This window comes from Rhopalosiphum maidis, chromosome 3, assembly GCF_003676215.2.
Source record: "Rhopalosiphum maidis isolate BTI-1 chromosome 3, ASM367621v3, whole genome shotgun sequence".
NCBI classification, from domain to species: domain Eukaryota; kingdom Metazoa; phylum Arthropoda; class Insecta; order Hemiptera; family Aphididae; genus Rhopalosiphum; species Rhopalosiphum maidis.
In genome coordinates this window covers 63671659-63697487 of record NC_040879.1, presented here as the reverse complement: position 1 = coordinate 63697487, position 25829 = coordinate 63671659, and the positions used below count along the sequence as shown (strand labels likewise).

Sequence of the window (25829 nt, the reverse complement as noted above, 5' to 3'; positions counted from 1 at the left end):
TTATGTTAACTGTTAAAAATATGATTTTCTAATATTTGTCTTTATTACAATGTAAAATCATGTCACATAATGTTAACAAAGTATCAGCTCAATTGAGTTAGAAGAATGTTAATAATGGAAAATTGGAATCATTTTCTTAATCTATTAGTCCAGGTATCAAGACCTTAACATTGGAATTTGGTGTAATATTAACTGTTAAAAATATGATTTTCTAATATTTAAGTATAACATGAAGTAAGAGTGTTTATGATGTATGGGCTCAAATGTAATATATCTATGTTTATAATGGTAAATTGGAATTATTTTCTTAATCTAGTAGTCAAGGTATCAAGTCCTTAACATGAGAATTGGGTGTTATGTTAACTGTTAAAAATATGATTTTCTAATATTTGTCTATATTACAATGTAATATCATGTCTCATAATGTTAACAAAGTATCAGCTCAAATGAATTACAAGTATGTTAATAATGGATAATTGGAATCATTTTCTTAATCTAGTAGTCCAGGTATCAAGACCTTAACATTGGAATTTGGTGTCATATTTACTGTTAAAAATATGATTTTCTAACATTTAAGTATAACCAGAAGTAAGAGTGTTTATGATGTATGTGCTCAAATGTAATATATCTATGTTTATAATAGAAAATGGGAATCATTATCTTGATATTTTGGTCAGTGTCATGACACAAACCTATTGTTACACTAGTGTTAATTGACTTTCAATTACATTCAATACCCATAACACGTACATTGAATAAAACCGTTATTATTATCAGTATCTTCTAGTCCATTTTCAACGTAGGATGTTGTGACTTTCCCAAGTGACAGAAATGTTAATTCGTGCATCAGCATGCCTTGTTTGATCTGCAATACTTCAATCTAAAAAAAGTAGTCGTCTTAATAAGTATAATTGTTGGAGGATATAATGTCATTATTACACACCATGAGAACAACGAAAATCTTAATATAACAACTAATACATGCAGAACACTGACAATTTCATAAATTGAAACAATCCAACAAAAACTAACAGATAAACCTCATTAATATTACAAAATACACGAAAACAATTTGCAGTTGAAACTTTAATACAAACACGAACGTAAAACTGCAAAATGATATGAAATATAAACTTATAACAGATGATAAGAGATAATCGTTTTGATAAGCCATAAAAGATAAAATGAATTTAATCAATTTGAATGTTTTGTAGAATATGAATGTCAAATAAGGGAAACCATAGAATACACATGAACACAACTTAAAATTGCTGTTATTTAACATAGTATGGCTAAACCATTCTTAAAATATAACTCTGATCTGCAAATGATACTCTCGAATTGGAAATGAATAAAACAATTTGTATATATCTATTAAAACTAAACAGTTTAAATTACATAACTTTGGGTAATGATTAAATTAAAAATTAATCATGAATTAAACGGAGTAATATTGAAAAGATTTTTACAGCTAAGGCAAATTTTAAGAATGAAGATTACAATTGTGAGGTGTTTACCATTTCTTTATTCAGATCATTAACAAATTTTAATTGATACACTCTTATTAATTTACTATCATTTACAATCAATACCCATTACACGAACATTGCATAAATCTATTAAAATTATCACCATCTTCTAGTCCATTTTCAACGTAGGATGTTGTTAATTTCCCAAGTGTTAGAAATGTTATTCGTGTGTCACCATGCGTCATGTGTTCAGCTGTACAGCGCTCTAAAAAAAAAAAAAGTCACATATGTATAACGATTGTAAAAATAATAATAATAAGTAATTAAATATACTACAAATCCAACACAATGTTTTGTTGATGTTGAATGTTAAATAAATTTAATAATGAATACACATGTACAATAACTAGAAATTGCTGCTTTTTAATATGAAATGATATGAATTTGTAATATTTGTGTATATTAACATGTAAAATCATATCTTATAGTGTTTATGGGGTATCAGCTAAAATCTTATAAACGAATGTTAATAATGAAAAATTGGAATCATTTTCTTAATCTAGTAGTCCAGGTATCAAGACCTTAACATTGGAATTTGGTGTTATATTAACTGTTAAAAATATGATTTTCTATGATTCAAGTATAAACAGGAGTAAGAGTGTTTATGATGTATGGGCTCAAATGTAATATATCTATGTTAATAATGGAAAATTGGAATCATTTTCTTAATCCAGTAGTCAAGGTATCAAGTACTTAACATGAGAATTGGGTGTTATGTTAACTGTTAAAAATATGATTTTCTAATATTTGTCTTTATTACAATGTAAAATCATGTCACATAATGTTAACAAAGTATCAGCTCAATTGAGTTAGAAGAATGTTAATAATGGAAAATTGGAATCATTTTCTTAATCTATTAGTCCAGGTATCAAGACCTTAACATTGGAATTTGGTGTAATATTAACTGTTAAAAATATGATTTTCTAATATTTAAGTATAACATGAAGTAAGAGTGTTTATGATGTATGGGCTCAAATGTAATATATCTATGTTTATAATGGTAAATTGGAATTATTTTCTTAATCTAGTAGTCAAGGTATCAAGTCCTTAACATGAGAATTGGGTGTTATGTTAACTGTTAAAAATATGATTTTCTAATATTTGTCTATATTACAATGTAATATCATGTCTCATAATGTTAACAAAGTATCAGCTCAAATGAATTACAAGTATGTTAATAATGGATAATTGGAATCATTTTCTTAATCTAGTAGTCCAGGTATCAAGACCTTAACATTGGAATTTGGTGTCATATTTACTGTTAAAAATATGATTTTCTAACATTTAAGTATAACCAGAAGTAAGAGTGTTTATGATGTATGTGCTCAAATGTAATATATCTATGTTTATAATAGAAAATGGGAATCATTATCTTGATATTTTGGTCAGTGTCATGACACAAACCTATTGTTACACTAGTGTTAATTGACTTTCAATTACATTCAATACCCATAACACGTACATTGAATAAAACCGTTATTATTATCAGTATCTTCTAGTCCATTTTCAACGTAGGATGTTGTGACTTTCCCAAGTGACAGAAATGTTAATTCGTGCATCAGCATGCCTTGTTTGATCTGCAATAGTTCAATCTAAAAAAAGTAGTCGTCTTAATAAGTATAATTGTTGGAGGATATAATGTCATTATTACACACCATGAGAACAACGAAAAACTTAATATAACAACTAATACATGCAGAACACTGACAATTTCATAAATTGAAACAATCCAACAAAAACTAACAGATAAACCTCATTAATATTACAAAATACACGAAAATAATTTGCAGTTGAAACTTTAATACAAACACGAACGTAAAACTGCAAAATGATATGAAATATAAACTTATAACAGATGATAAGAGATAATCGTTTTGATAAGCCATAAAAGATAAAATGAATTTAATCAATTTGAATGTTTTGTAGAATATGAATGTCAAATAAGGGAAACCATAGAATACACATGAACACAACTTAAAATTGCTGTTATTTAACATAGTATGGCTAAACCATTCTTAAAATATAACTCTGATCTGCAAATGATACTCTCGAATTGGAAATGAATAAAACAATTTGTATATATCTATTAAAACTAAACAGTTTAAATTACATAACTTTGGGTAATGATTAAATTAAAAATTAATCATGAATTAAACGGAGTAATATTGAAAAGATTTTTACAGCTAAGGCAAATTTTAAGAATGAAGATTACAATTGTGAGGTGTTTACCATTTCTTTATTCAGATCATTAACAAATTTTAATTGATACACTCTTATTAATTTACTATCATTTACAATCAATACCCATTACACGAACATTGCATAAATCTATTAAAATTATCACCATCTTCTAGTCCATTTTCAACGTAGGATGTTGTTAATTTCCCAAGTGTTAGAAATGTTATTCGTGTGTCACCATGCGTCATGTGTTCAGCTGTACAGCGCTCTAAAAAAAAAAAAAGTCACATATGTATAACGATTGTAAAAATAATAATAATAAGTAATTAAATATACTACAAATCCAACACAATGTTTTGTTGATGTTGAATGTTAAATAAATTTAATAATGAATACACATGTACAATAACTAGAAATTGCTGCTTTTTAATATGAAAAGATATGAATTTGTAATATTTGTGTATATTAACATGTAAAATCATATCTTATAGTGTTTATGGGGTATCAGCTAAAATCTTATAAACGAATGTTAATAATGAAAAATTGGAATCATTTTCTTAATCTAGTAGTCCAGGTATCAAGACCTTAACATTGGAATTTGGTGTTATATTAACTGTTAAAAATATGATTTTCTATGATTCAAGTATAAACAGGAGTAAGAGTGTTTATGATGTATGGGCTCAAATGTAATATATCTATGTTAATAATGGAAAATTGGAATCATTTTCTTAATCCAGTAGTCAAGGTATCAAGTACTTAACATGAGAATTGGGTGTTATGTTAACTGTTAAAAATATGATTTTCTAATATTTGTCTTTATTACAATGTAAAATCATGTCACATAATGTTAACAAAGTATCAGCTCAATTGAGTTAGAAGAATGTTAATAATGGAAAATTGGAATCATTTTCTTAATCTATTAGTCCAGGTATCAAGACCTTAACATTGGAATTTGGTGTAATATTAACTGTTAAAAATATGATTTTCTAATATTTAAGTATAACATGAAGTAAGAGTGTTTATGATGTATGGGCTCAAATGTAATATATCTATGTTTATAATGGTAAATTGGAATTATTTTCTTAATCTAGTAGTCAAGGTATCAAGTCCTTAACATGAGAATTGGGTGTTATGTTAACTGTTAAAAATATGATTTTCTAATATTTGTCTATATTACAATGTAATATCATGTCTCATAATGTTAACAAAGTATCAGCTCAAATGAATTACAAGTATGTTAATAATGGATAATTGGAATCATTTTCTTAATCTAGTAGTCCAGGTATCAAGACCTTAACATTGGAATTTGGTGTCATATTTACTGTTAAAAATATGATTTTCTAACATTTAAGTATAACCAGAAGTAAGAGTGTTTATGATGTATGTGCTCAAATGTAATATATCTATGTTTATAATAGAAAATGGGAATCATTATCTTGATATTTTGGTCAGTGTCATGACACAAACCTATTGTTACACTAGTGTTAATTGACTTTCAATTACATTCAATACCCATAACACGTACATTGAATAAAACCGTTATTATTATCAGTATCTTCTAGTCCATTTTCAACGTAGGATGTTGTGACTTTCCCAAGTGACAGAAATGTTAATTCGTGCATCAGCATGCCTTGTTTGATCTGCAATAGTTCAATCTAAAAAAAGTAGTCGTCTTAATAAGTATAATTGTTGGAGGATATAATGTCATTATTACACACCATGAGAACAACGAAAAACATAATATAACAACTAATACATGCAGAACACTGACAATTTCATAAATTGAAACAATCCAACAAAAACTAACAGATAAACCTCATTAATATTACAAAATACACGAAAACAATTTGCAGTTGAAACTTTAATACAAACACGAACGTAAAACTGCAAAATGATATGAAATATAAACTTATAACAGATGATAAGAGATAATCGTTTTGATAAGCCATAAAAGATAAAATGAATTTAATCAATTTGAATGTTTTGTAGAATATGAATGTCAAATAAGGGAAACCATAGAATACACATGAACACAACTTAAAATTGCTGTTATTTAACATAGTATGGCTAAACCATTCTTAAAATATAACTCTGATCTGCAAATGATACTCTCGAATTGGAAATGAATAAAACAATTTGTATATATCTATTAAAACTAAACAGTTTAAATTACATAACTTTGGGTAATGATTAAATTAAAAATTAATCATGAATTAAACGGAGTAATATTGAAAAGATTTTTACAGCTAAGGCAAATTTTAAGAATGAAGATTACAATTGTGAGGTGTTTACCATTTCTTTATTCAGATCATTAACAAATTTTAATTGATACACTCTTATTAATTTACTATCATTTACAATCAATACCCATTACACGAACATTGCATAAATCTATTAAAATTATCACCATCTTCTAGTCCATTTTCAACGTAGGATGTTGTTAATTTCCCAAGTGTTAGAAATGTTATTCGTGTGTCACCATGCGTCATGTGTTCAGCTGTACAGCGCTCTAAAAAAAAAAAAAGTCACATATGTATAACGATTGTAAAAATAATAATAATAAGTAATTAAATATACTACAAATCCAACACAATGTTTTGTTGATGTTGAATGTTAAATAAATTTAATAATGAATACACATGTACAATAACTAGAAATTGCTGCTTTTTAATATGAAATGATATGAATTTGTAATATTTGTGTATATTAACATGTAAAATCATATCTTATAGTGTTTATGGGGTATCAGCTAAAATCTTATAAACGAATGTTAATAATAAAAAATTGGAATCATTATCTTAATCTAGTAGTCCAGGTATCAAGACCTTAACATTGGAATTTGGTGTCATATTTACTGTTAAAAATATGATTTTCTAACATTTAAGTATAACCAGAAGTAAGAGTGTTTATGATGTATGTGCTCAAATGTAATATATCTATGTTTATAATAGAAAATGGGAATCATTATCTTGATATTTTGGTCAGTGTCATGACACAAACCTATTGTTACACTAGTGTTAATTGACTTTCAATTACATTCAATACCCATAACACGTACATTGAATAAAACCGTTATTATTATCAGTATCTTCTAGTCCATTTTCAACGTAGGATGTTGTGACTTTCCCAAGTGACAGAAATGTTAATTCGTGCATCAGCATGCCTTGTTTGATCTGCAATAGTTCAATCTAAAAAAAGTAGTCGTCTTAATAAGTATAATTGTTGGAGGATATAATGTCATTATTACACACCATGAGAACAACGAAAAACATAATATAACAACTAATACATGCAGAACACTGACAATTTCATAAATTGAAACAATCCAACAAAAACTAACAGATAAACCTCATAATATTACAAAATACACGAAAACAATTTGCAGTTGAAACTTTAATACAAACACGAACGTAAAACTGCAAAATGATATGAAATATAAACTTATAACAGATGATAAGAGATAATCGTTTTGATAAGCCATAAAAGATAAAATGAATTTAATCAATTTGAATGTTTTGTAGAATATGAATGTCAAATAAGGGAAACCATAGAATACACATGAACACAACTTAAAATTGCTGTTATTTAACATAGTATGGCTAAACCATTCTTAAAATATAACTCTGATCTGCAAATGATACTCTCGAATTGGAAATGAATAAAACAATTTGTATATATCTATTAAAACTAAACAGTTTAAATTACATAACTTTGGGTAATGATTAAATTAAAAATTAATCATGAATTAAACGGAGTAATATTGAAAAGATTTTTACAGCTAAGGCAAATTTTAAGAATGAAGATTACAATTGTGAGGTGTTTACCATTTCTTTATTCAGATCATTAACAAATTTTAATTGATACACTCTTATTAATTTACTATCATTTACAATCAATACCCATTACACGAACATTGCATAAATCTATTAAAATTATCACCATCTTCTAGTCCATTTTCAACGTAGGATGTTGTTAATTTCCCAAGTGTTAGAAATGTTATTCGTGTGTCACCATGCGTCATGTGTTCAGCTGTACAGCGCTCTAAAAAAAAAAAAAGTCACATATGTATAACGATTGTAAAAATAATAATAATAAGTAATTAAATATACTACAAATCCAACACAATGTTTTGTTGATGTTGAATGTTAAATAAATTTAATAATGAATACACATGTACAATAACTAGAAATTGCTGCTTTTTAATATGAAATGATATGAATTTGTAATATTTGTGTATATTAACATGTAAAATCATATCTTATAGTGTTTATGGGGTATCAGCTAAAATCTTATAAACGAATGTTAATAATAAAAATTGGAATCATTATCTTAATCTAGTAGTCCAGGTATCAAGACCTTAACATTGGAATTTGGTGTTATATTAACTGTTAAAAATATGATTTTCTATGATTCAAGTATAAACAGGAGTAAGAGTGTTTATGATGTATGGGCTCAAATGTAATATATCTATGTTAATAATGGAAAATTGGAATCATTTTCTTAATCCAGTAGTCAAGGTATCAAGTACTTAACATGAGAATTGGGTGTTATGTTAACTGTTAAAAATATGATTTTATAATATTTGTCTTTATTACAATGTAAAATCATGTCACATAATGTTAACAAAGTATCAGCTCAATTGAGTTAGAAGAATGTTTATAATGGAAAATTGGAATCATTTTCTTAATCTATTAGTCCAGGTATCAAGACCTTAACATTGGAATTTGGTGTAATATTAACTGTTAAAAATATGATTTTCTAATATTTAAGTATAACATGAAGTAAGAGTGTTTATGATGTATGGGCTCAAATGTAATATATCTATGTTTATAATTGAAAATGGGAATCATTATCTTGATATTATGGTCAGTGTCATGACACAAACCTATTGTTACACTAGTGTTAATTGACTTTCAATTACATTCAATACTCATAACACGTACATTGAATAAAACCGTTATTATTATCAGTATCTTCTAGTCCATTTTCAACGTAGGATGTTGTGACTTTCCCAAGTGACAGAAATGTTAATTCGTGCATCAGCATGCCTTGTTTGATCTGCAATACTTCAATCTAAAAAAAGTAGTCGTCTTAATAAGTATAATTGTTGGAGGATATAATGTCATTATTACACACCATGAGAACAACGAAAATCTTAATATAACATCTAATACATGCAGAACACTGACAATTTAATAAATTGAAACAATCCAACAAAAACTAACAGATAAACCTCATTAATATTACAAAATACACGAAAACAATTTGCAGTTGAAACTTTAATACAAACACGAACGTAAAACTGCAAAATGATATGAAATATAAACTTATAACAGATGATAAGAGATAATCGTTTTGATAAGCCATAAAAGATAAAATGAATTTAATCAATTTGAATGTTTTGTAGAATATGAATGTCAAATAAGGGAAACCATAGAATACACATGAACACAACTTAAAATTGCTGTTATTTAACATAGTATGGCTAAACCATTCTTAAAATATAACTCTGATCTGCAAATGATACTCTCGAATTGGAAATGAATAAAACAATTTGTATATATCTATTAAAACTAAACAGTTTAAATTACATAACTTTGGGTAATGATTAAATTAAAAATTAATCATGAATTAAACGGAGTAATATTGAAAAGATTTTTACAGCTAAGGCAAATTTTAAGAATGAAGATTACAATTGTGAGGTGTTTACCATTTCTTTATTCAGATCATTAACAAATTTTAATTGATACACTCTTATTAATTTACTATAATTTACAATCAATACCCATTACACGAACATTGCATAAATCTATTAAAATTATCACCATCTTCTAGTCCATTTTCAACGTAGGATGTTGTTAATTTCCCAAGTGTTAGAAATGTTATTCGTGTGTCACCATGCGTCATGTGTTCAGCTGTACAGCGCTCTAAAAAAAAAAAAAGTCACATATGTATAACGATTGTAAAAATAATAATAATAAGTAATTAAATATACTACAAATCCAACACAATGTTTTGTTGATGTTGAATGTTAAATAAATTTAATAATGAATACACATGTACAATAACTAGAAATTGCTGCTTTTTAATATGAAATGATATGAATTTGTAATATTTGTGTATATTAACATGTAAAATCATATCTTATAGTGTTTATGGGGTATCAGCTAAAATCTTATAAACGAATGTTAATAATGAAAAATTGGAATCATTTTCTTAATCTAGTAGTCCAGGTATCAAGACCTTAACATTGGAATTTGGTGTTATATTAACTGTTAAAAATATGATTTTCTATGATTCAAGTATAAACAGGAGTAAGAGTGTTTATGATGTATGGGCTCAAATGTAATATATCTATGTTAATAATGGAAAATTGGAATCATTTTCTTAATCCAGTAGTCAAGGTATCAAGTACTTAACATGAGAATTGGGTGTTATGTTAACTGTTAAAAATATGATTTTCTAATATTTGTCTTTATTACAATGTAAAATCATGTCACATAATGTTAACAAAGTATCAGCTCAATTGAGTTAGAAGAATGTTAATAATGGAAAATTGGAATCATTTTCTTAATCTATTAGTCCAGGTATCAAGACCTTAACATTGGAATTTGGTGTAATATTAACTGTTAAAAATATGATTTTCTAATATTTAAGTATAACATGAAGTAAGAGTGTTTATGATGTATGGGCTCAAATGTAATATATCTATGTTTATAATGGTAAATTGGAATTATTTTCTTAATCTAGTAGTCAAGGTATCAAGTCCTTAACATGAGAATTGGGTGTTATGTTAACTGTTAAAAATATGATTTTCTAATATTTGTCTATATTACAATGTAATATCATGTCTCATAATGTTAACAAAGTATCAGCTCAAATGAATTACAAGTATGTTAATAATGGATAATTGGAATCATTTTCTTAATCTAGTAGTCCAGGTATCAAGACCTTAACATTGGAATTTGGTGTCATATTTACTGTTAAAAATATGATTTTCTAACATTTAAGTATAACCAGAAGTAAGAGTGTTTATGATGTATGTGCTCAAATGTAATATATCTATGTTTATAATAGAAAATGGGAATCATTATCTTGATATTTTGGTCAGTGTCATGACACAAACCTATTGTTACACTAGTGTTAATTGACTTTCAATTACATTCAATACCCATAACACGTACATTGAATAAAACCGTTATTATTATCAGTATCTTCTAGTCCATTTTCAACGTAGGATGTTGTGACTTTCCCAAGTGACAGAAATGTTAATTCGTGCATCAGCATGCCTTGTTTGATCTGCAATAGTTCAATCTAAAAAAAGTAGTCGTCTTAATAAGTATAATTGTTGGAGGATATAATGTCATTATTACACACCATGAGAACAACGAAAAACTTAATATAACAACTAATACATGCAGAACACTGACAATTTCATAAATTGAAACAATCCAACAAAAACTAACAGATAAACCTCATTAATATTACAAAATACACGAAAACAATTTGCAGTTGAAACTTTAATACAAACACGAACGTAAAACTGCAAAATGATATGAAATATAAACTTATAACAGATGATAAGAGATAATCGTTTTGATAAGCCATAAAAGATAAAATGAATTTAATCAATTTGAATGTTTTGTAGAATATGAATGTCAAATAAGGGAAACCATAGAATACACATGAACACAACTTAAAATTGCTGTTATTTAACATAGTATGGCTAAACCATTCTTAAAATATAACTCTGATCTGCAAATGATACTCTCGAATTGGAAATGAATAAAACAATTTGTATATATCTATTAAAACTAAACAGTTTAAATTACATAACTTTGGGTAATGATTAAATTAAAAATTAATCATGAATTAAACGGAGTAATATTGAAAAGATTTTTACAGCTAAGGCAAATTTTAAGAATGAAGATTACAATTGTGAGGTGTTTACCATTTCTTTATTCAGATCATTAACAAATTTTAATTGATACACTCTTATTAATTTACTATCATTTACAATCAATACCCATTACACGAACATTGCATAAATCTATTAAAATTATCACCATCTTCTAGTCCATTTTCAACGTAGGATGTTGTTAATTTCCCAAGTGTTAGAAATGTTATTCGTGTGTCACCATGCGTCATGTGTTCAGCTGTACAGCGCTCTAAAAAAAAAAAAGTCACATATGTATAACGATTGTAAAAATAATAATAATAAGTAATTAAATATACTACAAATCCAACACAATGTTTTGTTGATGTTGAATGTTAAATAAATTTAATAATGAATACACATGTACAATAACTAGAAATTGCTGCTTTTTAATATGAAAAGATATGAATTTGTAATATTTGTGTATATTAACATGTAAAATCATATCTTATAGTGTTTATGGGGTATCAGCTAAAATCTTATAAACGAATGTTAATAATGAAAAATTGGAATCATTATCTTAATCTAGTAGTCCAGGTATCAAGACCTTAACATTGGAATTTGGTGTTATATTAACTGTTAAAAATATGATTTTCTATGATTCAAGTATAAACAGGAGTAAGAGTGTTTATGATGTATGGGCTCAAATGTAATATATCTATGTTAATAATGGAAAATTGGAATCATTTTCTTAATCCAGTAGTCAAGGTATCAAGTACTTAACATGAGAATTGGGTGTTATGTTAACTGTTAAAAATATGATTTTCTAATATTTGTCTTTATTACAATGTAAAATCATGTCACATAATGTTAACAAAGTATCAGCTCAATTGAGTTAGAAGAATGTTAATAATGGAAAATTGGAATCATTTTCTTAATCTATTAGTCCAGGTATCAAGACCTTAACATTGGAATTTGGTGTAATATTAACTGTTAAAAATATGATTTTCTAATATTTAAGTATAACATGAAGTAAGAGTGTTTATGATGTATGGGCTCAAATGTAATATATCTATGTTTATAATGGTAAATTGGAATTATTTTCTTAATCTAGTAGTCAAGGTATCAAGTCCTTAACATGAGAATTGGGTGTTATGTTAACTGTTAAAAATATGATTTTCTAATATTTGTCTATATTACAATGTAATATCATGTCTCATAATGTTAACAAAGTATCAGCTCAAATGAATTACAAGTATGTTAATAATGGATAATTGGAATCATTTTCTTAATCTAGTAGTCCAGGTATCAAGACCTTAACATTGGAATTTGGTGTCATATTTACTGTTAAAAATATGATTTTCTAACATTTAAGTATAACCAGAAGTAAGAGTGTTTATGATGTATGTGCTCAAATGTAATATATCTATGTTTATAATAGAAAATGGGAATCATTATCTTGATACTTTGGTCAGTGTCATGACACAAACCTATTGTTACACTAGTGTTAATTGACTTTCAATTACATTCAATACCCATAACACGTACATTGAATAAAACCGTTATTATTATCAGTATCTTCTAGTCCATTTTCAACGTAGGATGTTGTGACTTTCCCAAGTGACAGAAATGTTAATTCGTGCATCAGCATGCCTTGTTTGATCTGCAATAGTTCAATCTAAAAAAAGTAGTCGTCTTAATAAGTATAATTGTTGGAGGATATAATGTCATTATTACACACCATGAGAACAACGAAAAACATAATATAACAACTAATACATGCAGAACACTGACAATTTCATAAATTGAAACAATCCAACAAAAACTAACAGATAAACCTCAATAATATTACAAAATACACGAAAACAATTTGCAGTTGAAACTTTAATACAAACACGAACGTAAAACTGCAAAATGATATGAAATATAAACTTATAACAGATGATAAGAGATAATCGTTTTGATAAGCCATAAAAGATAAAATGAATTTAATCAATTTGAATGTTTTGTAGAATACGAATGTCAAATAAGTGAAACCAAAGAATACACATGAACACAACTTAAAATTGCTGTTATTTAACATAGTATGGCTAAACCATTCTTAAAATATAACTCTGATCTGCAAATGATACTCTCGAATTGGAAATGAATAAAACAATTTGTATATATCTATTAAAACTAAACAGTTTAAATTACATAACTTTGGGTAATGATTAAATTAAAAATTAATCATGAATTAAACGGAGTAATATTGAAAAGATTTTTACAGCTAAGGCAAATTTTAAGAATGAAGATTACAATTGTGAGGTGTTTACCATTTCTTTATTCAGATCATTAACAAATTTTAATTGATACACTCTTATTAATTTACTATCATTTACAATCAATACCCATTACACGAACATTGCATAAATCTATTAAAATTATCACCATCTTCTAGTCCATTTTCAACGTAGGATGTTGTTAATTTCCCAAGTGTTAGAAATGTTATTCGTGTGTCACCATGCGTCATGTGTTCAGCTGTACAGCGCTCTAAAAAAAAAAAAAGTCACATATGTATAACGATTGTAAAAATAATAATAATAAGTAATTAAATATACTACAAATCCAACACAATGTTTTGTTGATGTTGAATGTTAAATAAATTTAATAATGAATACACATGTACAATAACTAGAAATTGCTGCTTTTTAATATGAAATGATATGAATTTGTAATATTTGTGTATATTAACATGTAAAATCATATCTTATAGTGTTTATGGGGTATCAGCTAAAATCTTATAAACGAATGTTAATAATAAAAAATTGGAATCATTATCTTAATCTAGTAGTCCAGGTATCAAGACCTTAACATTGGAATTTGGTGTTATATTAACTGTTAAAAATATGATTTTCTATGATTCAAGTATAAACAGGAGTAAGAGTGTTTATGATGTATGGGCTCAAATGTAATATATCTATGTTAATAATGGAAAATTGGAATCATTTTCTTAATCCAGTAGTCAAGGTATCAAGTACTTAACATGAGAATTGGGTGTTATGTTAACTGTTAAAAATATGATTTTCTAATATTTGTCTTTATTACAATGTAAAATCATGTCACATAATGTTAACAAAGTATCAGCTCAATTGAGTTAGAAGAATGTTAATAATGGAAAATTGGAATCATTTTCTTAATCTATTAGTCCAGGTATCAAGACCTTAACATTGGAATTTGGTGTTATATTAACTGTTAAAAATATGATTTTCTATGATTCAAGTATAAACAGGAGTAAGAGTGTTTATGATGTATGGGCTCAAATGTAATATATCTATGTTAATAATGGAAAATTGGAATCATTTTCTTAATCCAGTAGTCAAGGTATCAAGTACTTAACATGAGAATTGGGTGTTATGTTAACTGTTAAAAATATGATTTTCTAATATTTGTCTTTATTACAATGTAAAATCATGTCACATAATGTTAACAAAGTATCAGCTCAATTGAGTTAGAAGAATGTTAATAATGGAAAATTGGAATCATTTTCTTAATCTATTAGTCCAGGTATCAAGACCTTAACATTGGAATTTGGTGTAATATTAACTGTTAAAAATATGATTTTCTAATATTTAAGTATAACATGAAGTAAGAGTGTTTATGATGTATGGGCTCAAATGTAATATATCTATGTTTATAATGGTAAATTGGAATTATTTTCTTAATCTAGTAGTCAAGGTATCAAGTCCTTAACATGAGAATTGGGTGTTATGTTAACTGTTAAAAATATGATTTTCTAATATTTGTCTATATTACAATGTAATATCATGTCTCATAATGTTAACAAAGTATCAGCTCAAATGAATCACAAGTATGTTAATAATGGATAATTGGAATCATTTTCTTAATCTAGTAGTCCAGGTATCAAGACCTTAACATTGGAATTTGGTGTCATATTTACTGTTAAAAATATGATTTTCTAACATTTAAGTATAACCAGAAGTAAGAGTGTTTATGATGTATGTGCTCAAATGTAATATATCTATGTTTATAATAGAAAATGGGAATCATTATCTTGATACTTTGGTCAGTGTCATGACACAAACCTATTGTTACACTAGTGTTAATTGACTTTCAATTACATTCAATACCCATAACACGTACATTGAATAAAACCGTTATTATTATCAGTATCTTCTAGTCCATTTTCAACGTAGGATGTTGTGACTTTCCCAAGTGACAGAAATGTTAATTCGTGCATCAGCATGCCTTGTTTGATCTGCAATAGTTCAATCTAAAAAAAGTAGTCGTCTTAATAAGTATAATTGTTGGAGGATATAATGTCATTATTACACACCATGAGAACAACGAAAAACATAATATAACAACTAATACATGCAGAACACTGACAATTTCATAAATTGAAACAATCCAACAAAAACTAACAGATAAACCTCAATAATATTACAAAATACACGAAAACAATTTGCAGTTGAAACTTTAATACAAACACGAACGTAAAACTGCAAAATGATATGAAATATAAACTTATAACAGATGATAAGAGATAATCGTTTTGATAAGCCATAAAAGATAAAATGAATTTAATCAATTTGAATGTTTTGTAGAATACGAATGTCAAATAAGTGAAACCAAAGAATACACATGAACACAACTTAAAATTGCTGTTATTTAACATAGTATGGCTAAACCATTCTTAAAATATAACTCTGATCTGCAAATGATACTCTCGAATTGGAAATGAATAAAACAATTTGTATATATCTATTAAAACTAAACAGTTTAAATTACATAACTTTGGGTAATGATTAAATTAAAAATTAATCATGAATTAAACGGAGTAATATTGAAAAGATTTTTACAGCTAAGGCAAATTTTAAGAATGAAGATTACAATTGTGAGGTGTTTACCATTTCTTTATTCAGATCATTAACAAATTTTAATTGATACACTCTTATTAATTTACTATCATTTACAATCAATACCCATTACACGAACATTGCATAAATCTATTAAAATTATCACCATCTTCTAGTCCATTTTCAACGTAGGATGTTGTTAATTTCCCAAGTGTTAGAAATGTTATTCGTGTGTCACCATGCGTCATGTGTTCAGCTGTACAGCGCTCTAAAAAAAAAAAAAGTCACATATGTATAACGATTGTAAAAATAATAATAATAAGTAATTAAATATACTACAAATCCAACACAATGTTTTGTTGATGTTGAATGTTAAATAAATTTAATAATGAATACACATGTACAATAACTAGAAATTGCTGCTTTTTAATATGAAATGATATGAATTTGTAATATTTGTGTATATTAACATGTAAAATCATATCTTATAGTGTTTATGGGGTATCAGCTAAAATCTTATAAACGAATGTTAATAATAAAAATTGGAATCATTATCTTAATCTAGTAGTCCAGGTATCAAGACCTTAACATTGGAATTTGGTGTTATATTAACTGTTAAAAATATGATTTTCTATGATTCAAGTATAAACAGGAGTAAGAGTGTTTATGATGTATGGGCTCAAATGTAATATATCTATGTTAATAATGGAAAATTGGAATCATTTTCTTAATCTAGTAGTCAAGGTATCAAGTACTTAACATGAGAATTGGGTGTTATGTTAACTGTTAAAAATATGATTTTATAATATTTGTCTTTATTACAATGTAAAATCATGTCACATAATGTTAACAAAGTATCAGCTCAATTGAAGTTAGAAGAATGTTAATAATGGAAAATTGGAATCATTTTCTTAATCTAGTAGTCCAGGTATCAAGACCTTAACATTGGAATTTGGTGTAATATTAACTGTTAAAAATATGATTTTCTAATATTTAAGTATAACATGAAGTAAGAGTGTTTATGATGTATGGGCTCAAATGTAATATATCTATGTTTATAATTGAAAATGGGAATCATTATCTTGATATTATGGTCAGTGTCATGACACAAACCTATTGTTACACTAGTGTTAATTGACTTTCAATTACATTCAATACTCATAACACGTACATTGAATAAAACCGTTATTATTATCAGTATCTTCTAGTCCATTTTCAACGTAGGATGTTGTGACTTTCCCAAGTGACAGAAATGTTAATTCGTGCATCAGCATGCCTTGTTTGATCTGCAATACTTCAATCTAAAAAAAGTAGTCGTCTTAATAAGTATAATTGTTGGAGGATATAATGTCATTATTACACACCATGAGAACAACGAAAATCTTAATATAACAACTAATACATGCAGAACACTGACAATTTAATAAATTGAAACAATCCAACAAAAACTAACAGATAAACCTCATTAATATTACAAAATACACGAAAACAATTTGCAGTTGAAACTTTAATACAAACACGAACGTAAAACTGCAAAATAATATGAAATATAAACTTATAACAGATGATAAGAGATAATCGTTTTGATAAGCCATAAAAGATAAAATGAATTTAATCAATTTGAATGTTTTGTAGAATACGAATGTCAAATAAGTGAAACCAAAGAATACACATGAACACAACTTAAAATTGCTGTTATTTAACATAGTATGGCTAAACCATTCTTAAAATATAACTCTGATCTGCAAATGATACTCTCGAATTGGAAATGAATAAAACAATTTGTATATATCTATTAAAACTACAGAGTTTAAATTACATAACATTGGGTAATGATTAAATTAAAAATTAATCATGAATTAAACGGAGTAATATTGAAAAGATTTTTATAGCTAAGGCAAATTTTAAGAATGAAGATTACAATTGTGAGGTGTTTACCATTTCTTTATTCAGATCATTAACAAATTTTAATTGATACACTCTTATTATTTACTATCATTTACAATCAATACCCATTACACGAACATTGCATAAATCTATTAAAATTATCACCATCTTCTAGTCCATTTTCAACGTAGGATGTTGTTAATTTCCCAAGTGTTAGAAATGTTATTCGTGTGTCACCATGCGTCATGTGTTCAGCTGTACAGCGCTCTAAAAAAAAAAAAAGTCACATATGTATAACGATTGTAAAATAATAATAATAAGTAATTAAATATACTACAAATCCAACACAATGTTTTGTTGATGTTGAATGTTAAATAAATTTAATAATGAATACACATGTACAATAACTAGAAATTGCTGCTTTTTAATATGAAAAGATATGAATTTGTAATATTTGTGTATATTAACATGTAAAATCATATCTTATAGTGTTTATGGGGTATCAGCTAAAATCTTATAAACGAATGTTAATAATGAAAAATTGGAATCATTTTCTTAATCTAGTAGTCCAGGTATCAAGACCTTAACATTGGAATTTGGTGTTATATTAACTGTTAAAAATATGATTTTCTATGATTCAAGTATAAACAGGAGTAAGAGTGTTTATGATGTATGGGCTCAAATGTAATATATCTATGTTAATAATGGAAAATTGGAATCATTTTCTTAATCCAGTAGTCAAGGTATCAAGTACTTAACATGAGAATTGGGTGTTATGTTAACTGTTAAAAATATGATTTTCTAATATTTGTCTTTATTACAATGTAAAATCATGTCACATAATGTTAACAAAGTATCAGCTCAATTGAGTTAGAAGAATGTTAATAATGGAAAATTGGAATCATTTTCTTAATCTATTAGTCAAGGTATCAAGACCTTAACATTGGAATTTGGTGTAATATTAACTGTTAAAATATGATTTTCTAATATTTAAGTATAACATGAAGTAAGAGTGTTTATGATGTATGGGCTCAAATGTAATATATCTATGTTAATAATGGTAAAATTGGAATCATTTTCTTAATCCAGTAGTCAAGGTATCAAGTACTTAACATGAGAATTGGGTGTTATGTTAACTGTTAAAAATATGATTTTCTAATATTTGTCTTTATTACAATGTAAAATCATGTCACATAATGTTAACAAAGTATCAGCTCAATTGAGTTAGAAGAATGTTAATAATGGAAAATTGGAATCATTTTCTTAATCTAGTAGTCCAGGTATCAAGACCTTAACATTGGAATTTGGTGTCATATTTACTGTTAAAAATATGATTTTCTAACATTTAAGTATAACCAGAAGTAAGAGTGTTTATGATGTATGGGCTCAAATGTAATATATCTATGTTTATAATGGTAAATTGGAATTATTTTCTTAATCTAGTAGTCAAGGTATCAAGTCCTTAACATGAGAATTGGGTGTTATGTTAACTGTTAAAAATATGATTTTCTAATATTTGTCTATATTACAATGTAAAATCATGTCTCATAATGTTAACAAAGTATCAGCTCAAATGAATTACAAGAATGTTAATAATGGATAATTGGAATCATTTTCTTAATCTAGTAGTCCAGGTATCAAGACCTTAACATTGGAATTTGGTGTCATATTTACTGTTAAAAATATGATTTTCTAACATTTAAGTATAACCAGAAGTAAGAGTGTTTATGATGTATGGGCTCAAATGTAATATATCTATGTTTATAATTGAAAATGGGAATCATTATCTTGATATTATGGTCAGTGTCATGACACAAACCTATTGTTACACTAGTGTTAATTGACTTTCAATTACATTCAATACCCATAACACGTACATTGAATAAAACCGTTATTATTATCAGTATCTTCTAGTCCATTTTCAACGTAGGATGTTGTGACTTTCCCAAGTGACAGAAATGTTAATTCGTGCATCAGCATGCCTTGTTTGATCTGCAGTACTTCAATCTAAAAAAAGTAGTCGTCTTAATAAGTATAATTGTTGGAGGATATAATGTCATTATTACACACCATGAGAACAACGAAAATCTTAATATAAACAACTAATACATGCAGAACACATACAATTTAATAAATTGAAACAATCCAACAAAAACTAACAGATAAACCTCATTAATATTAAAAAAAACACGAAAACAATTTGCAGTTGAAACTTTAATACAAACACGAACGTAAAACTGCAAAATGATATGAAATATAAACTTATAACAGATGATAAGAGATAATCGTTTTGATAAGCCATAAAAGATAAAATGAATTTAATCAATTTGAATGTTTTGTAGAATACGAATGTCAAATAAGTGAAACCAAAGAATACACATGAACACAACTTAAAATTGCTGTTATTTAACATAGTATGGCTAAACCATTCTTAAAATATAACTCTGATCTGCAAATGATACTCTCGAATAGGAAATGAATAAAACAATTTGTATATATCTATTAAAACTACACAGTTTAAATTACATAACTTTGGGTAATGATTAAATTAAAAATTAATCATGAATTAAACGGAGTAATATTGAAAAGATTTTTACAGCTAAGGCAAATTTTAAGAATGAAGATTACAATTGTGAGGTGTTTACCATTTCTTTATTCAGATCATTAACAAATTTTAATTGATACACTCTTATTAATTTACTATCATTTACAATCAATACCCATTACACGAACATTGCATAAATCTATTAAAATTATCACCATCTTCTAGTCCATTTTCAACGTAGGATGTTGTTAATTTCCCAAGTGTTAGAAATGTTATTCGTGTGTCACCATGCGTCATGTGTTCAGCTGTACAGCGCTCTAAAAAAAAAAAAGTCACATATGTATAACGATTGTAAAAATAATAATAATAAGTAATTAAATATACTACAAATCCAACACAATGTTTTGTTGATGTTGAATGTTAAATAAATTTAATAATGAATACACATGTACAATAACTAGAAATTGCTGCTTTTTAATATGAAAAGATATGAATTTGTAATATTTGTGTATATTAACATGTAAAATCATATCTTATAGTGTTTATGGGGTATCAGCTAAAATCTTATAAACGAATGTTAATAATGAAAAATTGGAATCATTTTCTTAATCTAGTAGTCCAGGTATCAAGACCTTAACATTGGAATTTGGTGTTATATTAACTGTTAAAAATATGATTTTCTATGATTCAAGTATAAACAGGAGTAAGAGTGTTTATGATGTATGGGCTCAAATGTAATATATCTATGTTAATAATGGAAAATTGGAATCATTTTCTTAATCCAGTAGTCAAGGTATCAAGTACTTAACATGAGAATTGGGTGTTATGTTAACTGTTAAAAATATGATTTTCTAATATTTGTCTTTATTACAATGTAAAATCATGTCACATAATGTTAACAAAGTATCAGCTCAATTGAGTTAGAAGAATGTTAATAATGGAAAATTGGAATCATTTTCTTAATCTATTAGTCCAGGTATCAAGACCTTAACATTGGAATTTGATGTTATATTAACTGTTAAAAATATGATTTTCTAATATTTAAGTATAACATGAAGTAAGAGTGTTTATGATGTATGGGCTCAAATGTAATATATCTATGTTTATAATGGTAAATTGGAATTATTTTCTTAATCTAGTAGTCAAGGTATCAAGTCCTTAACATGAGAATTGGGTGTTATGTTAACTGTTAAAAATATGATTTTCTAATATTTGTCTATATTACAATGTAAAATCATGTCTCATAATGTTAACAAAGTATCAGCTCAAATGAATTACAAGAATGTTAATAATGGATAATTGGAATCATTTTCTTAATCTAGTAGTCCAGGTATCAAGACCTTAACATTGGAATTTGGTGTCATATTTACTGTTAAAAATATGATTTTCTAACATTTAAGTATAACCAGAAGTAAGAGTGTTTATGATGTATGGGCTCAAATGTAATATATCTATGTTTATAATTGAAAATGGGAATCATTATCTTGATATTATGGTCAGTGTCATGACACAAACCTATTGTTACACTAGTGTTAATTGACTTTCAATTACATTCAATACCCATAACACGTACATTGAATAAAACCGTTATTATTATCAGTATCTTCTAGTCCATTTTCAACGTACGATGTTGTGACATTCCCAAGTGACAGAAATGTTAATTCGTGCATCAGCATGCCTTGTTTGATCTGCAGTACTTCAATCTAAAAAAAGTAGTCGTCTTAATAAGTATAATTGTTGGAGAATATAATGTCATTATTACACACCATGAGAACAACGAAAATCTTAATAAAACAACTAATACATGCAGAACACATACAATTTAATAAATTGAAACAATCCAACAAAAACTAACAGATAAACCTCATTAATATTAAAAAAAACACGAAAACAATTTGCAGTTGAAACTTTAATACAAACACGAACGTAAAACTGCAAAATAATATGAAATATAAACTTATAACAGATGATAAGAGATAATCGTTTTGATAAGCCATAAAAGATAAAATGAATTTAATCAATTTGAATGTTTTGTAGAATACGAATGTCAAATAAGTGAAACCAAAGAATACACATGAACACAACTTAAAATTGCTGTTATTTAACATAGTATGGCTAAACCATTCTTAAAATATAACTCTGATCTGCAAATGATACTCTCGAATAGGAAATGAATAAAACAATTTGTATATATCTATTAAAACTACACAGTTTAAATTACATAACTTTGGGTAATGATTAAATTAAAAATTAATCATGAATTAAACGGAGTAATATTGAAAAGATTTTTACAGCTAAGGCAAATTTTAAGAATGAAGATTACAATTGTGAGGTGTTTACCATTTCTTTATTCAGATCATTAACAAATTTTAATTGATACACTCTTATTAATTTACTATCATTTACAATCAATACCCATTACACGAACATTGCATAAATCTATTAAAATTATCACCATCTTCTAGTCCATTTTAAACGTAGGATGTTGTTAATTTCCCAAGTGTTAGAAATGTTATTCGTGTGTCACCATGCGTCATGTGTTCAGCTGTACAGCGCTCTAAAAAAAAATAGTCAGTCACATATGTATAACGATTGTAAAAATAATAATAATAAGTAATAAAATATACTACAAATCCAACACAATGTTTTGTTGATGTTGAATGTTAAATAAATTTAATAATGAATACACATGTACAATAACTAGAAATTGCTGCTTTTTAATATGAAAAGATATGAATTTGTAATATTTGTGTATATTACAATGTAAAATCATGTCTCATAATGTTAACAAAGTATCAGCTCAAATGAATTACAAGAATGTTAATAATGGAAAATTGGAATCATTTTCTTAATCTAGTAGTCCAGGTATCAAGACCTTAACATTGGAATTTGATGTTATATTAACTGTTAAAAATATGATTTTCTAATATTCAAGTATAACCAGCAGTAAGAGTGTTTATGATGTATGGGCTCAAATGTAATATATCTATGTTTATAATGGAAAATTGGAATTATTTTCTTAATCTAGTAGTCAAGGTATCAAGTCCTTAACATGAGAATTGGGTGTTATGTTAACTGTTAAAAATATGATTTTCTAATATTTGTCTATATTACAATGTAAAATCATGTCTCATAATGTTAACAATGTATCAACTCAAATGAATTACAAGAATGTTAATAATAGAAAGTTATAATCATTTATTTGTTCAAATTCTAATTGTTAGACAATACATTGAAATATTGAATACCCAAAGTAATGAAATAATTAAAAATAACAAAAAAATAATGATTTCAGCAATGCATTAATTGTAATGTTATCCAATCCCTTAAAAATCAGATCTGATCATTTTTAAGGATACTGGATATATGGTTGTTATATTATCATACCTACTAAAAATGATGATATTATGCCTATGGTGTAAGTATTAAGAAGAGGTTATACTTGCATGTGCTGTCTCCGTCTTACACAAGTATGACATACTACATAGATAAAATTTGTTAACTCAAGTTGGTTGTTAAATTATGTGTATACATTTTTGATGGGGTTTAAATTAAAATAATATTACGTTTTCTTAAGTTTAAAATCAATTATATTCTATAAAATAAAATTTGAAACAATAATAAGATATAAAAATGACCTATGTGAACTTTGCAGCACAATGATAACTGTCAACTTTAATAGCAGTCTAACAAATTTGTTAGTGAGTTGTTAGAGATTGTCAGACAATTTTCAAACTTTGTTTGACTTTATTTCTGATGCTAGAAATTTTCAACTTTTACACTGGTATCTTTAGCAGTACAAAAGTTTATTAGAACTTTTGTATTTCGCTCAAACAACACATCATGATTGTTTTTAAGTTTTTTTATATCACGGTAGCAGAACATAAGTTTGCTGAGATGAGTATAACTTTTACTTTACTTTTACTTTTACTTTATATACAAAGCCAAACAATGTTTAATTATTTCGGTCCCTATTATTAATTTTAGTATTAGAGATTGTTAGAAAAGGAAAATTTAAAGTTGTATTTGTTAGAAAAGATTTATAAAAATAAAATAATTTGTGATTAATTGTGTATATAAGTTTTGTTTTGAAATTAAAATTCTATTTAAGGTATACCTTTGTAATTCATTTTATTTTGTAGTGATTTTAAATAAATATTGTATTTAATATTAAATGTAAAATAATGTTTGTATTTCATTGTATTTTAATAAATTTTATGCACAGTTTAAAATTTAAACTAAATTATTTCAAGTCTTCAATTATTACTGTAATAAAAATTATTATTCTTGCTTAATCGCACAAGAAAAATATAACTGGTTTTTTCAAAAACTTTTAAATTCCCAAAATAATCTGATTTTTTTTATGTTTCCCTAATGATTTACAAAACATACCTAGTACCTTCTGTGAACTTTTTTATTTTATAACTTCACTTATCACCGCTCTTTGTTCAAATAAGTTGAAACAAAAAACAAATTCAGGCGTCAGATACACCACTAAAAGTTATAATATACGTAAAAGTTTAGTATAAGTAAAAATCATAAAAGTTTCCACGAACAATATTTTTGAATTATAACAAAATAATTATCATCGTTAAAATATATAATTTCGTTTAAGAGGACGGAGGACGCCATACCCGCAAGTGTTATCTCCGTCTTACTAGTACGAAACAAATTTACGCTCAGCAGATCACGTTAGTTTAAAAATTAGAGTAAATCAACCTATTATGAAATGTGATGGTAAGAACATTTGTGTTCGTATGTTGGTTTTTTACGATTGTTCAATTTCTTAACAAGTTATACATATATAATAATATACCGTAAAATGTAAATTATAAATGCTCATAACTCCTTAATAACTGAATAATTGTAAAAAAACCAACATACGAACACAGATAATGTTTTTACTATCAAGTTTCATAATAGGTCCAGGCGCGGACTGGCCAGGTGTCTAGCAC

The 25829-nt window shown here is 26.4% G+C and overlaps 1 long non-coding RNA gene across 32 annotated transcripts in view; it reads right to left on the bottom strand.

Annotated features, from left to right (window-relative positions):
- LOC113559094 overlaps positions 1-23441 on the bottom strand; it is a 40300-nt gene extending 16859 nt beyond the window's left edge. For 14 of the 32 annotated variants that reach the window (XR_003405847.1, XR_003405850.1, XR_003405849.1 and 11 more), the window contains exons 1-22: positions 23330-23431; positions 22448-22577; positions 21090-21191; positions 20207-20336; positions 18468-18596; positions 17614-17743; positions 16582-16710; positions 15727-15856; positions 13987-14115; positions 13132-13261; positions 11085-11875; positions 10892-11021; positions 9506-9634; positions 8651-8780; positions 7620-7748; positions 6766-6895; positions 6088-6216; positions 5233-5362; positions 3847-3975; positions 2992-3121; positions 944-1734; positions 751-880 (exon numbers count right to left, since the gene is read on the bottom strand). This is a non-coding gene — a long non-coding RNA (uncharacterized LOC113559094). Of the gene's footprint in view, positions 1-750; positions 881-943; positions 1735-2991; positions 3122-3846; positions 3976-5232; positions 5363-6087; positions 6217-6765; positions 6896-7619; positions 7749-8650; positions 8781-9505; positions 9635-10891; positions 11022-11084; positions 11876-13131; positions 13262-13986; positions 14116-15726; positions 15857-15919; positions 15970-16581; positions 16711-17613; positions 17744-17806; positions 17961-18467; positions 18597-20206; positions 20337-21062; positions 21192-22447; positions 22578-22640; positions 22717-23302 lie in introns of those variants that run through there. The other 18 variants (XR_003405844.2, XR_003405860.1, XR_003405855.1 and 15 more) reach the window with 18 other exon arrangements.
- Positions 23442-25829: the final 2388 nt, after the last annotated feature.